Source organism: Echiichthys vipera (assembly GCF_963691815.1).
Source record: "Echiichthys vipera genome assembly, chromosome: 12".
In the NCBI taxonomy this organism is placed as follows: domain Eukaryota; kingdom Metazoa; phylum Chordata; class Actinopteri; order Perciformes; family Trachinidae; genus Echiichthys; species Echiichthys vipera.
In genome coordinates, this window is record NC_139837.1 from 12,079,886 (window position 1) to 12,091,050 (window position 11,165).

General features: G+C 41.6%; 1 protein-coding gene across 1 annotated transcript in view; it reads right to left on the reverse strand.

The window, feature by feature from the left end:
• The window catches only part of luzp1 (leucine zipper protein 1), a 50,914-nt gene that overhangs the window by 31,090 nt on the left and 8,659 nt on the right, over positions 1 to 11,165 (reverse strand). The window contains exon 2 of the mRNA XM_083923801.1: positions 666 to 724. The gene's annotated coding sequence lies outside the window, so the exon portion shown is untranslated. The remainder of the gene's footprint in view (positions 1 to 665; positions 725 to 11,165) is intronic.

The window sequence follows — 11,165 nt, forward strand, 5'->3', positions numbered from 1 at the left end:
GCCAGAGGAAACACTTGAAATTCACAACATTACTGATGCAGTGAATCACGCACACTGAAATGGCTACGTTTCTCCTTGATCGGTAAGCTAACTTTCATGTTTACTTAGCAGTAAAGGCTAATGCTAACTGTCAGTCAAACTCCTCTGCAATACTTGTTTTTATGGATCGATTTGCAAGAGGAGATGGGTTCAAACCATTCAAACAGGCTCAAACAGACTCCGGTCTCCTGTAAGCTACTCGGCCGGGTCTGACGAACCTGACAACCTGAGTGCTGGAATTATTTTCTGTTGTTGCGACTACGATCTTGAGACACTAGATGGCAGTGTTCTGCTCATTCTCCAGATTCAACCTTTAACACACAGTATGAGATTGGTATCAATCTTCTAACCAATTAATAATCAACCATATTTCTCCAAATATTTAACTATTCATTTGAGTGTGTTTAGTAAATCACAGATCGCAAACTGTACAAACCCTGCATCAGGGTAATATGTAAATCGTTCACTGCAAAAATCTCAAATTAAAGGGATTGATTTGACATTTAAATTGAATATGAAGACTTCCGCAGACTTTCAGTGACCCAGAGAAGCCCTGAATATGTGCAGAAACAGAAAAGAGCAGAAATAAATCAACATTGACCGAAGCACAGGAAGGCACAGCTTACATTTTGGATGCATCCTTTTGTCTGTCGCGCGTTAAGCTCCTCTTCCCAAAGTCTCCATCCTGTGGTTAAAAACACACAAGCAAAGAATACGGTTAGTAAGAGTCATAATCATAATATCAAGACACACACACTCATGCCATCTTTCACCATTGTTATGTTTGGCAGTTGGCAAAGGCCCCGAGCCTGCGGCCGGGCTGACAATGCAGTCACTGTGGGGGAGATCGTTCACAGTCAAGCTATCGGGCTAAAGAATGAGCTAACTGCTCAGATATGGGACGCATTCGGTAGGCTTTGCAATAGACTCATGCATGAGCAGACAAGCAGTGTTTGGCCACGACAACAGAAGGTCCTATTCAGTTCGCTCTGGGGAGGCACACAAACACACACGCACCATTATCATAATCATCATCATCCTAGGAGCTCTCATCTGCTTCAAAACATGTGCATGGTGACACACACACTAACACACAGACACACACTCACACACACACACCAACGCACAGAGAGCATTCCACTACAGTAGCATTCCATATGTTTGGTTAAGCACAGAGAATCCAGATTTAAGACTGAAGTCTGGACTGAATTTAAAGGATGAGAGAGTGAAGTGGAGGGAGGGAGAGAGAGAAATGAGGAGGAGGTGGGGTGAAGGAGAAAGGGAACATTCCTGTGAACTGTAAGCAGCAACAGGACACTCTGGAACAGAAATATGAATGTTACATAGGCTACATTAAATGAACTAACGACAAAGAGGTGCCCAGAATAATTCTTAAATCAAGTTTAAATGTTCGAATCAAAAAGTTTTATGACAACTTAGCAAACTAGATCGGCCGAGGAAGACCGTGTGAGATGTTTAAAAAAGCTCCAAAACAAGCAAGTAAGTAGGCCTTGAGTTGAAATTGCTTTGTCACCTGTATATTTGAGCTTTTACTGTAAGATGGGGGAAGAGGAAAAGGGGGGAGATGGTATTAAAGCATGTAGGGCTGCAGCTAACAATAATTTTCCTCTTTTCATGCACTTAATCCATCGTTTCGACAATACAGGTTAGAAAATAGTGGAGTATGCAGCTAATTTGTGAACATGTTGTAAAGACATTACTTCTGATGTTTCACTTCTTTTTTGCCTTCCAGCTGGTGTCTTTATAGTGACTGTTTTGTCCAACCAACAGTCAAAAACAAAACAAAAAAAATGAAAAATCTGCAAATCCTCATGTTTGAACACACTGGAACATGATTTAAAAAATGACTCAATTATCAAACTCTTGATCGACTAATTGTTTAACCTCTAAAAAGGCATGGAATAGTTATAAACTGTTCAGAAAAAGGGATCTCTCTTGACTTGGGCTGAAGTAACTGAGAAAGCAGATTATGTGACGTGCTCGAGGACACTTCGATCATGTAAGTAACTCCTGAAGGACAGAAGCAACCAGTCTTGGGGTTGCTCCTGCCACTCTTAACCTCTGTCTGTGTCATCCTTTCCGTTCGTTCCCACACATCTTTTCTTTACAGGAAGGAGACAGCTCTGCTGCTTTGCACTCAGCTCTGTCATGTTAGATTCATGAGGGAAGCGGCACAACGCCGGCACACAGGTTTCGCTGAATCATCTGACGTTCTCACGCCACAAAAAAAAGCCTTCTATGCCTTAGTTTGAAACCAAATGTGTAATTTGGGCAAACGTGCAAAGCCATGTTTTTTTTTGTGATGTGTGATCAATAAACACTAATTTTAATGAAAATATGTCATTTTACAGATTCAACACATTCTTAGAGACCCAGAAGACACCAAATACCCTGGTGACCAGAGACCACATGTTTGTCTGTGTTTGTCTGTGTTTGTATGTGTTGTTGGGTGTTGTGCGTGTGCGTGTGTGTGTGCGTGTGCCTGTGTAGGGAGAGAGGGGTCGGAGCTATTTATTCAGACAGTAAGTCAGCCCGTAACCAAGCGAAACTGAAAACAGCTGTCCCTTTCTCATCCCTTGCTCCTACTTGCTTTTCCTCACGCACACAGCATGTCAGGTTGGGGAGGATTCATTACGTTACTCAGCAGAATAAACTGGAACAGTGTGAGGTGGCACTTCCTCCAGGGCCGGTACGGGTTTCTTAGCAACCAGCCGTCAGCTCAGGTAACTCTTTTTTATTTTCCGTAACCAAAACAAGTGCTATTTCCAGTGCACATTATCCACTTTGCAGACATTTTGTGTCATTAACAACTTCTGACTTCTCATTATAATGACTGGGCAATTTTCTGTATCGAGTTTTGGCAAATGTATGCAAAATCACATTAAACAAAATCTAATTATGTTCAGAATCACAAATTTAAGTCAAACATTTGTAGAATAACATTAGAAGATCATATCATCATAATATTGATAATGTTATTAACAATTATACCATCTTATTGTCCAACCCTAATATCTAGATTATCTGATGATGAGTTAAGATGAATTTGAACTTGAACAAAAAGCCTTGTGTATTTTTGGTATGTATACAGATGTCTAAGGGTAGCGATTGCTTTTTAATCTTCTTTGGTGGCAGATCCTGATTAAAATATTGCATACTCATACTCAAAAAGAACATGGCAACATTTAATCATGAGTTTTCTTTTTCTTTTATCTTTTACAATGATATAGATTTCACAAAGAGATATTCAGTGTCACTCAGGTCTCAGTTGAACTGAAATGTCACTTATGTCCTCTCCTTTTTCACAAGGAACACATTAGTACATGGTACTAAATAAGGAACCTACTGTTCCTGTATAATATGTGTCAATATGTGAGATGAGCACTTCTGGTCCTGGCCCGTCACTGTCCAGCCAATGTGCTAATATTACAAAGCAACACAATATTTCTTACCTGAAACTTCAAACTCTGATGTGTTAAACAGAGCAGAAATATCCCTCTTCTCCCTTTTAATACTACGTAAACATTTTATCTTTGCGTACGCCTTTATCACACATAATGGAAGGCAGTTGATAAGTTATCGGTGTGTGCTTTTTGAGCACTTAGGCTTACACTTCCTAAACAAACACACAGTACATGTGAGGCCGCACACACCCACATGCATACACAGGAGTCTGATCGCAGGAGATGCTTTAAACTAACATTTATGCTACTCGTACCAAAAGCATGAAAAAACACTTTTATTTGGGCTGCCACAGATGCTCATTTAGAGTTTATTTTTTGAATCGCCAACTTCCAACATATTGCTTTACGCGAATCTAAGTGGCACACAAGATTTGACGTTTGCCATCGTTTCCAACTAGAAACTACGCATGTTCCCATTAGCTGGTCTTAATGGCATAAATTGGATGCATTCAAATGCAGCATGTTAAAAGAAAAAGGACAGAGGAACCACAGCAAGTAAAACAAGACGGGAAACAAGAGTGAATGAAAGAACGGGGAAGAGAGAGATCATGTTCAATTTCCTCCACTGGAGAACATTTCAAGGTCTGAAACTCCATCCTGGGCTCCACTGGCCAGGCGGGCCTCGTTTGCATGGAAGCCCATTTCCTGTGTGTGATTAGCAGAAGGGAGAGTGTGTGTATGTATGTGTGTGTGTGCACTGGGGGTTGCAGTTCAGAGAGGTCTGGGGTTGTTTTGTCTGCTCGGGGAGGAAAGGAATGCCCAAATCAAACACAGTGAACAGGATGCCTAGAGACAGAGAAGGACAAGGGGAAAAGACAGAGGTAGACTGAGTAAGCTTCACAGTGAGGAGAAAGATGGGGAAAGACAGGAAGCAGAGTTCCAGAAAGTAGCAGACGGAAGAAGCTAACAAAAGAAAGGAGGCGGGAACATCGGAGAAGAATAGGGCATAGGAGTGATTTTTTTTATTCGCTGCCAGTGAAGACTGAGAACTGCATTCTTCCTGCTGCTATTTGCATTCCAGCTGAGCAGCAAGGTGGAGTAAGAATTTGTCTACGAGCTCATGAGCTGTCAAATGGAAAACCATCCACCTCTTTAACTTCACCTTCATGAACCTGCAGAACCTGTCCTAATATCTAATGACTTTCAGCCCTGCCTGTTCCACAAATAACAGCTGAGGCTTTCACAAACCCTTCTGCTGACTACGCAGATAGATTAGTATCAACTTTTCTTTCATTTACACAACAACAGTGATATGACGGTGACAAAAGTCGAGGGGTCTTTAAAGGCCAAATCCACAATTTAGAATAAACAAGACTTAGACAGGACTACCTGGAGAAGAAACCCAACATATGGGGTTTTAAAGCAATTTGAAAGACAATAAGATTTAGTGTTAAATTCCTGTGACTGGGTCACCGGTCAATGGATCAATCAGTTACTTCATGTCCGTCAGCAATGCGGCTACCGCTAGCAGCCTGGCTACTGCCCAAAGCAAGAAACAACTGTAAGTATCCCAAACCCCCATCTTAGTGCTAAGAGGAAGAGCGAAATCATATTGAATGATAAAGGCGTAGTAAAAAAAAAAAACAGGTTTGATAACTAAGGACAGTAAGAGCAGGTTTCGTTACTTACTGGTCTAGTTTAGTAGAAAGAATGTTTGTTTTTTTGAATCCCTCTTCTCTTCCTCCATCTGTGGGGCTCTATATCCTTCGTTTAGTTTCCACAGTTAAAGCAGTTGTTCCACCATCGACCATTCGCGCTACCTGATGATGGCTTCTGTACGCGGTTTTGTTGACTCTCCTCTTAGCAGAATGCTTTCTGGTAAGACATTATTTGCCTAGGGCTTTTATTGTGAAAGCTAAGAATGAAGTAGTGATGCTGTAATTCCTCTTCCTTTGTGCCTTAAAGCAAGTCATCATTTTCCCAGGAGATCGTACCCCGTGACAGACAAATTACATAGTGAAAGTAAAGCTTTAAGGGAACCAATCTTATTGCTGGTGGTGTTCTTTCTTTAAATAATTACTTTGTGCAATCAATATTTACGTTATAATGATGAGTTAAAACAGAAAAGGTATTTTTTGCCACTTTAAATATTTCTGAGCTGCAACAGAATGAGTTATTTGGAAAATACACAGTCACATGGATAGATAAAAGATAAGGCATATCTAACTGCCTTATAGTTAGATTAGCTCATACACAGTGTGTATTTTATTGGCTAATTCCAGTATCTTTTGAATTCATACATTTACATTTAACTGCCTTTACGTCAACAAATAAATAAGTGTGGATAAGGTTTTAGTGTGGAAACAGCATTTAGACACTGGTATTTGAATAAAAACCCTGGCTACAGCCCTGTACAGACAGTATCCACCTATAAAATAACAAGAAAAACGTAACTGGCTCACTCTCATTTCCCGGTAGTTTCAAAGTTCAGTGTCCAAACACTTCCGTGTGTGTGTGTGTGTGTGTGTGTGTGTGTGTGTGTGTGTGTGTGTGTGTGTGTGTGTGTGTGTGTGTGTGTGTGTGTGTGTGTGTGTGTGTGTGTGTGTGTGTGTGTGTGTGTGTGTGTGTGTGTGTGTGTGTGTGTAAACCTGACCCTGCCCACATTGGAGTGAGCCATTCCTTGACTGGCAGAGCAGAATTGATAGGCCGCTATTGTTTCCTTTTAAGGTCAATTGTGTCTCAGATGCTTGGCATGGCTGGGAGTGTAAGATGCAGCTGGCTGGCAGGAGAGAGAAACACTAATTTAACTGCATTCTTCAGTGCAGTCCACACCTAGAGCGAGACGGAGGAAGGGAGGCATAGAAAGAGATGGAATGAGAGAGAGCATTTAAGACAAGTAGGGATCAGAGAGGCACCAGAAGGTTGAAATACACAAGATCTGAATAAGTTTAGACAGAGAAAAGAGAAAAGGTATGACTAGAGGGTGAAAACAAGGAGGTAACAACTACAGCAACTTTGTCCAAGTGGGTGGGCAAGAGTCTCTCTTTGCCACGGGCATCTCTGCTGTAGCTTTGTTTGCCAAGGCGGTCAAAACATGTGGTAGCCCTGTTTGTCAAGGCCACAAGAGGAGGGTATACACAGACATACACAGTATACACATGTCAACCCACATAGAGACCTAAACTTCTCACAGGGTGTCAAACCATGCTGTGTAAATCATCCCGTGGCCTCAAGTTCATGTTTAATACCTGAGCAGAAAAATAACCTGAATAAAGGCATCAGCTAAATGTCTAAAATGCAATGTTAAAATATTCTGCTGAAGAGGGAAGGAGAGAAAGGGGGGGCACGGATGGCCAGACTGGCTAAGCCTCACAAATAAACCCAGACGCTGGGAGAAAGAGAGGGAGCCGGCTGAAGGTTGGATCATAAAATATGCCTGGTATTCCACAATGTTCCACAGTGAACAAATGAGCCACTCCGGGACCTGGGAGTGTGATTCCTGTGAGGCTCCTGTGTCACTCACATATGTCCTCACACAAACACACACCTTAACTGTGGGTGAGCCAGATATTCAATGCTACAACACTTAAAAGTGTGTGATTCAATAATAATAAGGTCAAAATTCAATCAAAATGTAAATTCAAATAAATTGGTGGGTTTATCGTCTTTACTATAAAGTAAACACAAACTTTTTCTGACGGCTATCCAAATGCTAGCTGACTTTTAGCCATAAGGTTATGCACAGAGAGAGGAAAAGGAAAAACGAGTACAGAGCAGATGAAGGGACCACCCGAGGGGAGTCGATGACTCGCTCATAGTCTGAGACTCTGTGTTTTTGTCTGCTTCACTCTAAGCCAATGGGAGAGTACGGTATGAGTGTTATCACTGTGAGTGATCCAACGTGTTTAGGTTAAATAGAGGGATGTTCCAATGACTCAGGCTATTTTAAACTCAGACACGGTACTGAAATGATTTAGTCAGTTAACTGACAAGTCAAGACAAAGTCTTTACATGTTCTAAACAACACATTTCAACATGAAACTATGATGAAAATGTTTTATAAACCAAACAATTAATCCATTAATTGAGAAAATGATTGGCAGATTCAGCAATAATGACCAATTTGTGACCAGGTTGAATCACAACCAAGCACCACCCCTCAGCTGGACAAACTCTCAATTTACAACTAAACAGTAAAATATATTTGTGAAAACACTTTATGCGAGAAATAGAGTAACAGTATTAATTCATATTTGATCAGCGCTGCCTAGTTTCACAGTTGGATAGGAGTTTATGAGCAGTTATTGACGCTGCGTCAGAGAATCCTCTGCTCTGATTGGTTTGTTAGTCAGGCGCAGTGGAGTCTAGCAGATGCTATTAGGAGAGGAAAGAGAGTTTAAGGTGGAGGTACATTACTTTCACACATTCACATTGCTCCAACCGTGGAATATTAACATGGATGGTTACATTGGAGTCAGTTGAAAGCCTGATACGTGGCATACAGACGTAAAAGGCTGCAAACATTTAATATAAATGCTTCTATGGTTAGAAGAAATATTGGACATGAAAGGGTTTAAAGCACGTCTCTCGAAGTAAAAGCTGCACTTTAGCTATTCTATTTTTATGGCCTCGCCATGGCTCACATTGTGCTGCTTCACTTCCCTTGGTTGGGACAGCTAGCATGAGAAGGAGCTCCAAAGAGCAATGCTGGCATGGAGGGGAAAACCAGCCAATTCGACTGCCCTTTACAAAAGTCAGCAGTGCTGAGATCTCCTCCAAAATAAAACCAAAGAAGAGTAGAGAGAGAGAGGGGGGGGGGGTTACAGAGGAGGGGGAAAAAGGCTGAAAATAGCCTAGCAGTCGGGGTCTGCATACATCAGCACCACAATGATGAAAGCTCCTAAAACCAGACTTGCTAATGCATGGATGAATGGAGGAATGAGGGGAGGGAGGTCTGTTGGAAAGAAGACAAATCTAACCAGTTTTAAATGAGGGTAGGTGAGAACAAAGGAAACACAAAATAAGCAAACTGAGTCAGATAAAGGCCATATACGTCATTGAAAGTTCATTAGATTTACTATCCTATTGTAGATCTGTCTACAAAGTCAACAAGTAAAAGGGACAGAAAGTTAAAGTTGGGTAGAAGCAGAGCACAGAAGACAAAACAGCCGAGAACGAGAGAAACAGAAGAGGGGGAAGTGAGCAATCGTCAGGTTGCCATGGCGTCTGAACATTCCTCTCTCTGAGAACATGTATATTTTCTGATCACAAGAAAAATAATCTGCGAGAGGAATTTTATTTTGAGAGCCGCCCTGGAGATCCAAGGATTAGAACAGGTCAGACAGGAGTGTGTGAGAGTGAGTGTGAGGGGATGTGAGAGTGAGTGTGAGGGGATGTGAGAGTGTGTATATCCATAGTACAGTTCTGGTGGAGGCACAAAAGCAAAGACTCGTGCATCAGCAGACAGGTCATCTGCAAAGAAGGAGCACGTGAGGATCCAAACCCGCACTCTTCCGAGTCACATCTGATCCAATTTCTTTCTTTCATCAAAATACTTTTATACTTACACAGCTCAAACTGTACTGTACATTATGTTCATTAAGGTGGTCAACAACTAATTGTGAGCAGGACTGAACAATTTGGAATAAATATCTAATTACGATTATTTTGGCTGATTTTACGTTTGAGATATGATTCTCGATATTGGAGGGAATGGTCATTTTTGCATCATTATTAAAATTTTAATTGAAAAATACTTTCAAATGATCATGATGTGATTTTTTTTTTGGAAGGATCTGTATCAAACTAGTATGTCTGTAGAATATGACTATGCCTGGACATCTCTGCAGCACCACGATAATATTTTGACCCATATTTTCCGTTTAAAACATTGATCTCCCTCAGGTGTTCAGTTGGGTTAAGATCTAAATTAATAATTCATTCATGTATCATTTTTATACTCATTAAACTCTTCTGCAGTCGTTCTGCACTCACTTTATCGGGTTCACCCTTTAAGTTGTCACAGTTGTGTTGGTTCCTGACTAAGATCAAAACGCAAGAGACATGAGACGCATCAAAGCACAACACAGGCAGCAGACACATTTGATGTCGTCTCCCCTGGCGTCGTCCAGAAACAGCAGCACCGGGGGTCAAGACAAGTAGCACCCACCAAGAACAAACATTTTATAATTTGCTCTTTTATCAATTTACTTTAGTGTCATTTTGATTTGAGTCACACTAAGTTGAAAAACACAAAAGGAGATGTTTCAGAAATAAACGAATTAAAGTGGGCTGAATACATCTGTACACTCTGCTCCAACCAGGCCCTCAACACAGACTTGAGACCTCACGATGAACCCGACCTCTGCTGTGAGCTGGACTGGTACCGCCACAGTGAACTCCTGCCAACCACTGTCACGTCAGTCAGTAGCCATCCGACTGCAAATAACAGGCTAAAAAAATCATAAATTCTAGGGGAGAGAAGCAGTAACTATAATGCCACGGAAGAGAAGTTGAAAGAGACATATTACAGCTCTCTGCATATAAACACTCATTATAAATTGTAGTGATGGTACCCAAGACATACAAACCCTGCTGCTGGGTGAAGGACTTTAGTTCAAAATTTTGCCTTTTATGGATATTATTGAGGTTAAAGACCTGGTGTTGGATGGTTAAAAATCTGTGTTAGTATGTAGGTGGCATGAGTTGCACGTTTTTAACCACCTGTATTAGCGGCTTTTTTTGCTATGTGTATTCAGCGCCTGCTTCCACAACCAGCATCACAAGACTGATGGGAAGTAGAGCGTGATGTCCACCTTTTTCCCCCTCCCTTAACCACTGTCTGTCTGAGTGCTCAGCCGGATCTCTAGGAAGAAGAACGCACCTTGAACCAGGCTGGAATGGCTCCTGAAATATGCCAAATATGCCCCTGACCCCCCTCCTTTCCTGAAGACGTAGGTCTGCTTGTTAGCCCACCCTCCTTCCTTTCTAGCCCCCCCAAAAAACCCACTGCATTCCTGTACGCAGCACCGAACACACACATACTTACAATCACAGATGACCCACTCACAGAGAAAATGTTAAGGACATTTATAACAAGTTTCCACCCAGCTGACCCAGACATGCCTTTTAAGGGTAAGCGGTTCAGATTTCTCTTTTCATTAACTTCCAAAAATACTCCTGGACCAGGCAGGAGAAGGGGAAGTGACAGGGTCTCCTCTTTAGTGAGGCGAAAAAGAGAAGGAGAGAGTAAGCAAAACCAGATAAAAATCAGAAGGAGAGAGGGGAAATATTGGCCTGTTGAAGAGTAGAACACCTAAAAAATGAAAGTGCGGTTGAAGAATTTACAAGAAATGTCTTAACTTTGGCTCTCCCCTGTTAAAATGTCTCAGTCCCTTACTCCCCTCCCTCCCTCTCTGCCTCGCTGTGCCTCCTACATGCTTTTGAAGTCCTTTGCACTTCTTTCCGCTTTTCTTCCAGTATCGACGAGGTAGCCATTTTTGGAGGAGCCTGTACAGTGCAGGAACAAAACAGGCGCACAGGAGCGCTTCTGTAAAACAACTTATATGTCCAACAGAAACCTAAATTCCACAAAGGAACCAGTTGGAAAAAAAGAAAAATCCCCAAACCAAGAGGAAACTTGATTTTCAGATCAACCTGAGAGCATGTAAAACACAAACACCGTAGCAGAGTGACCCACAT